General features: G+C 30.4%; 1 long non-coding RNA gene across 1 annotated transcript; it reads right to left on the reverse strand.

Moving 5' to 3' along the window:
• Positions 1–4,686: 4,686 nt before the first annotated feature.
• LOC148311175 (uncharacterized) lies at positions 4,687–5,321 on the reverse strand. The gene is made up of 2 exons (XR_015837301.1): positions 5,215–5,321; positions 4,687–5,027 (listed from the first exon to the last, which is right to left on the reverse strand). It is a non-coding gene; the product is annotated as an uncharacterized LOC148311175 (long non-coding RNA).
• Positions 5,322–6,952: the final 1,631 nt, after the last annotated feature.

Consider the following 6,952-nt stretch of genomic DNA (forward strand, 5'->3'; position numbering starts at 1 on the left):
AGCGATATGTAGTTAAGTATTATATCTAAGTTGCATTATTAATTTTAATCAATTAAATTTTAATGGAAAAGGAATCTTAAAGGAAACTAAGAATTTGGTATATTGAAAATTGAATATAAAATAATACAAACGTTCACAATATTTTGAGTGTGTGCAAATATGTACACACTTGTTCACAAATCAGGGGTTTCTTTACAAAGGAGTTATTTTTTTTTTCAAAATCACAACATAGATGAAGAAGAATATGGAAGTCTGGGTTTTTACAGGGCTTAGGCTGGTAAAATGATCACATTTGTCGGGGTGTGGACCCGTGGTTAGTGTCGCAGACTCTAACCACGGGTCAGGGGTTAAGTCAGAGTCTCTCGGTTCGAACCCCTCTATCGTAATTTTATACCTATTTCTAATAATGAGCCGCTTAGGCTCACAGAAATAGTATAAAATGGAAATATTTGTGCTAATAATAAAAACACAAATATTTCTCAATAATTAAAAAAAACCTTTTCCCCATGATTGACAACCACACTACTCAATTTTGGAAGCTACTTCTTTGACGACATCTATGGTTGAAAATAATAAGTTTATATTAGCAAAAATCTTCATAAAATGTATGAAGTGTGCATAATTTCGTTTATATCACTTTCCATTTCTAAACAGATTCCTCGATATTACAGCTTCTCTTCGTGATTTGGAGAAGTGAGGTATACGCGATGGGCCGTTACAGTTTACCCAAATTAAACGTAATAGAATTGCGACAAAAAGTGACGCAAAAGGAAATTCTGTACCTGTTGACATATTGTGGTTAGTATTACGAAAATGAAACGTTTCCAATCGGAGGCAATTGTGAATGTTTTGTTATTTGGAATGAATGCTGTCGACTTCAGAAGCGAGTTACACCATTATGCAAGTAAATATTATTAAAACAACAATGACGCGAGCATTGGATTTCAGTTGTATCTTTTACTACTACTACTACTACTACTACCATCACGCCGTTTCCCCGCAGGGGTAGGCAGAGAGGATGGAACGCCACACTCTTCTGTCCTGACATACACTCCTCGCCTCCTTCACATCCATACATCTAGTCATACATGCCCTCCGATTACGCAGACTTTTGACACCGCCAGATTTTAGGTTCTGATTGATCTGATTGTGCCAAGTCTTTTTCGGTCGTCCACGTTCTGTTTTCTCTCTCACATTTTTCTCTTTTTTTTGTATCTTTTAGAATATATTATATGGTTATTTAACCTTATCCTTAGTTTTAGGTGTCTTAACTTGATTGGAAAAAAGATGGTCTGAACATACCAGGTCTTACGACCTGGCATTTGCATGAAAATAACTGCTTTTTGTTTGTAAAGATGTAAGATTATCAAACATTATACACTATAGATTTAGCGTTACTTTTAAACACATATGGGCAACCACCAGCCCGCGGATCGTATCCGGCCCGCCAAGTTATTTTGTCCAGCCCTCAATCATCTCGGCGAAATAAATACAAATTTACGAGAAAATTCTTCTTCTTTCTTTAAACCCTTATTCGCACCCCAATGGTGCATAGGGCACTGCATCATATAATGCAGTATTATCTTGATCGCTAACACATGAAGGAAAGGTGATCAGCCCTCCGCTTCAGGTACCAGTCCAGGGTAATATTGAATAAATACGAGAAAAATTATAAAGAAAAATCATTTGTTTTTTTGACAGCATACACAAGCGTTTTTTTTTTTTAAAGATGAAAAATACTAAATCAAAAATTGAATTGAGAATAAAAAATGAAAACCTCGCAAATTTTATGCGACTATCCTTAAGCAATACCAATGCCAATATTGATGGTCTCTTACTTCAAGTAGAAGGCCCTTAATTCCGAGACAGAAAGATAATTTGGCCCCAGACCTAGGAAAGGTTGCCTATGCCTGCTTTAAAATAAGGAACAACTCACAATACAAGAGGCAATATAAGAGGCTTTTCTATATGTAAGATAGTTAGGATAGGAAAGGTAGATTTGAAAAATATATCACAATCATTGAAAACCAAATGAAAATAATTATTTCTTTAATTAATTTTGTAATTTGTGGAAATCGAGCCCGAGACCCCTGTTCCGCAGCCAAGTATCTACCCAAATACATCACCCATCTGTTAAATAATAATATTTTTTTTACCTCTGTATAGTAATAATAAAATAAAACAATTAAAACAGATACAACATTGATTTAAAAACTACGCGTGATATTGTACATATATTTTTATGTACGATCTGAATGGTTTAAAAATGGAGATTGCAACTTAAAATCAGTTTATCTAAAGACTCACGAATTATGAATGAAACAGTAAAAATGTTAATTCACAAAAAATGAAAATTAAATTAACGACTTCAAAAAGCTCCCGATAGATTGAAATTGAAATCAAGAGTTCGGGTTGAGAAAAGGTAATAGATATTGATGGATCAAATCTGCAACAGAAAAATGAATCTGTGATCATATTTTTAACGGGATAGTGACCTGCATATCCAATGATATGCATAATTGAAAATAATTATTAGTTATTTAAATACCTTTATCTTCTGGCGAATGCGGTTAAGACTGAGCGATCTCTCTTATTGAAGGTAGTTCTTATAGCCTACAGCTAATGTGGACACACATCAAACATACATACTAGTACATACCATATATGCGGATTTAAAGATTTAATATTATTACGTATTTATTTACTCTAATATTTATTTCATATTACCCTGGACTGGTACCTGAAGCGGAGGGCTGATCACCTTTCCTTTGTGTGTTAACGATCAAGATAACAGTGCGTTTATATGATGCAGTGCCCTATGCACTATTGGGGTGGGAATAAGGGTTTGAATTTTGAATTTATTAATATTTATGTTGTGTATACACAGTATTTTTAACAGCGAAATGAATTTAATATATATTTATACACATCTTTTAAATCTGAATGGTGCATAGGTCACTGCATCTAATCCATACAGCGTTTATATTAATCGCGTATTATATGAAGGCAAGGTGATCAGTCGTGCACTTCAAGTATCAGAGCGATTTAAAATGAAAATTCCAATAATAATTCGCTTACACTTTCTTTTAATCCTTCTGGGAATCGATCCTGAATCTTCCAGCGTGGTAGTCAAACGCGGTTATCACTGCATATATGTTTTTTTATTTTTATTAATGGTTTATTGCATTCTTTTTTTCTTCTTTAGGAATCGAAAGATGTAAATACACTCAGCTAATACTCTCAATGCCTGTATTTAACAGCATATATTAAATTCTTTTAAATGTCAAAAACATTTTGACTTAGATAGCTTCCTTATAACGTTTTATTATATCCTTGTTAAAGCATTGAATAGTCTCTTTAGGAGTTTTCTGTATAATCAACTCGATTAGTATCTACCCATGTACGCAGGGATTCGTATATCGGCAAGTTTATCGGCTAGAAGTAATATATTCTAGCCAATCAATACGGTTAAACGAGATTTGTCTCGTTTGTACCGAACTAGAACTATTTATAGAAGTGGCCAGATAGTAATTAGAAATTAATTTGGATGAGAAAAAAGTCTAGATGCTGTTCGCCCATAATAATGAACCGTTAAAATAAGTGAAAAAAAGTGGTTTTAACTGTGATACAGCGTTTTTTCTTGTTTTTTATAGAAATACTTATCTTTTTGTTTTCGTAAATTATACTGTAATCTTGTCAGAAATAGAAACAGCATAACGCGGATTCCGATGCATTTTTCAATTTATTCGTATCACACACACACACACACACCCTTAATTATATATATATATATATATACATTTAAATATATATATATATATATATATATATATATATATATATATATATATATATATATATATATATATATATATATATATATATATATATATAAATATATATATATATATATATATATACATAAATATATATATATATATATATATATATATATATATATATATATATATATATATATATATATATATATATATATATATATATATATATATATATATATATATATATATATATATATATATATATATATATATATATATATATATATATATATATATATATATATATATATATATATATATATATATATATATATATATATATATATATATATATATATATATATATATATATATATATATATATATATATATATATATATATATATATATGTATATACAACATTTTGAGTGTGTCCAAAAAAAGCTTCTTTACATCTCACCAATAGATGTCTCTAGTGAAGTTCTAGTGATTCAAGAACAAGGTTTCTAAATTCTTCTTCATCTTTGATGAGATGTCAAAAAAAAATATATATATACATATGTATATATTTGTTTTTTTGATATCTTATCAAAGATGAAGAAGAATATGGAAGTCTGGGCATTTACGGGGCTGACGACCGTCATAGGCTGGTTTAAGTGATCACTTTCACCAACACCAAGTGTAGCATTCACCAATTCTACCCATTATTGACAACCACACTACTTAAATTCTTGGAAGTTGTATATATATGAACCAATTTAGAAACATAATTCTAGAACTTTACTAGATTCATCTATTGGTGAGATGATAAGAAGCTTTTTAGTAAGCAGAAAGTCTTTTATTATGTAGAATGTGAGGTCCGAATCCTGGATTATAATCACACACACAAGAAACGCCAGAAAATATCATTTTCATTTTTATTATTTAAGCTTATAATTTGACCAGACAATTTTTTTACAACATTTTGAGTGTGTATATATTATATATACATATACATTACTGTAAGGTACAGCATAATACTGTATACCTTATTGTTGCCAGAAGTATAACGTCCTTGCGCTGGCTCGGCCGAACGTTGTATTGAGGTATGTGTATTACGTATATTATCCAAGTATGGCGTATTCACAAGTCTTCCGCAATGTCAGATGTTTGATAGTCGAGATTCTGACAATGAAGTCATCCGAAATGCCACATTATGTTTTAAGTTATTATCATTTTACCGAGATTTCACATCGGAATCAGAACTAAAAAACAAGATTACAATATATACAATACTCTCATGGATAAATATCGGTACTTTAAAATAATGTACAATTCACACATGGATACGGTACTTTAATATACAATACAGTTTTTTTTAATCAGATTCATAAATGTTTGTTGTATAATAAAAGTTTGATTTATAATTAAAAAAATTAAAACACTCCTTACCACCTAATAATGGAAAATTATTCCATTATCAGGTCATTAAAATAAAAATAAAATTATTGCATTAAATTGATTAAAATTAAAATAAAACTATTACGATTTGACATTTGTATAAATATAAAAATTTTAAAGAGAAAGACGACAAATGAATCACAATGGGAATATTTTCAAAAGTGGACTCGAAGTTAAATTTAGTTGGTTATTTATTATGGGTAAGTCTTTATTGACTGCTTTATTCATTTCTAATTTTTCTATATTACAGATTAAAGACCAAAAATTTAAAAAAAAAAGCAAAAAATAATTAAATTAATTCTATGTTTTATTTATTAACACGTACGAAAACTAACGAATATGTTTTTAAGTGTATTTCAATATGTGGTATCTTGCTTTTCAATATTTTGTCTGCACTTGTTAGAGTGCTTGGCTACAGTTCTGAAGTCCCGTATTCGATTTTAAGGGAAATCAAAATAATTATGATTTTTCACTCTAATATTTATTTGATAACACTCTAGGATGGGATTTTATACGAAAGTTAACGCTTTTACTTCGCAGTGTAGATAACTCTAATTCATTGAAAAACAAAATAAGTATTTTTAAGTTTCTTAAATTTCAATATGAGTATATTTAAACCTTGCTGAAAAAATAACGACAAAAAAAATGCCCGTAAGAAGTCCGGTTTGAATTAAGCTTTTGTATATAATAAATTATCAAATGGGTGAAGAATATGGAAGTCTGGGTATTTACGGGGCTTACGACTGTCATAGGCTGCTTTAAGTGATAACTTTACACACGTGTAACATTCACTAATTTTACCCACGATTGACAACCACAATACTCAAATTCTTGGAATTTCTAGATATTTTGTTTAAATGTCGAAACATAGTGCTTGAATCACTAGAATTTCACTAGAGACATCTACGGTGAGATGAAAGAAGCACATTTTAACACACTTAAAATGTTGTATTAAATGGGTCTTTAAAGTCTATTACAACAGTTATATTATATAGTTTAGTTTATATCTAGTAGTTTCTCTAAACTAAAAACTATGCCAAATTAATGAATTGCCGATGGTTAGTAAGTATAGGTTAGTCGCTAGCCTGATTTAGTAACTCTTTCGGCAGTTACTTTAATCTACTTCTTAAAATCACCACAGTAATTAACATTGCTGCAAAACGTGTCCTTGCAAACGATGTCTGAATGCCGGCGAGTGCCGGTTTCGGTTCAGGAAAGATCACGTAGATGATTTCGTATGTTTTCTAGGAATGGAAAGATTGATAAAGATATAGAAAGGAGAGCGAATGCCGGGAACATAGTGAATGGTGCACTGAAGTCAGAAATAGCAAATAAAAACCTATCACCGAAAGATAAACTGGTAGTACACAACGGAGTCCTGGTGCCAACCCTTATGTATGAAAGCGAAGCATGGAGTTAGTAAAAGAAGGATGAAAGTAGACTGAATGCAGTCGGAATGCGATCCCTTAGACCTTAGTCGAATTTGTGGCAAAACGACGTACGATATACGTTCGAATGGTGATGTAAGGAATGAATACAAAGCTGAGATAAGCATTATAGATTTTTTATATGCATAAATTATATACAGTTATTTAAAAATTATAAATATATATTTTTTTTAAAACGCAGAGACCCACCAAGCCACCTTGTATGTCTTGTCGGTGGAGTTCTTTTTACATACGTTTTTTAATGTTATGATCTATTTTAACTTAATATACACATAAAAAGT

The sequence above is a fragment of the Brachycentrus maculatus genome, unplaced genomic scaffold (genome assembly GCF_059751285.1).
Source record: "Brachycentrus maculatus isolate JH-2025_06_01 unplaced genomic scaffold, ASM5975128v1 h1tg000071l, whole genome shotgun sequence".
Lineage (NCBI taxonomy): Eukaryota > Metazoa > Arthropoda > Insecta > Trichoptera > Brachycentridae > Brachycentrus > Brachycentrus maculatus.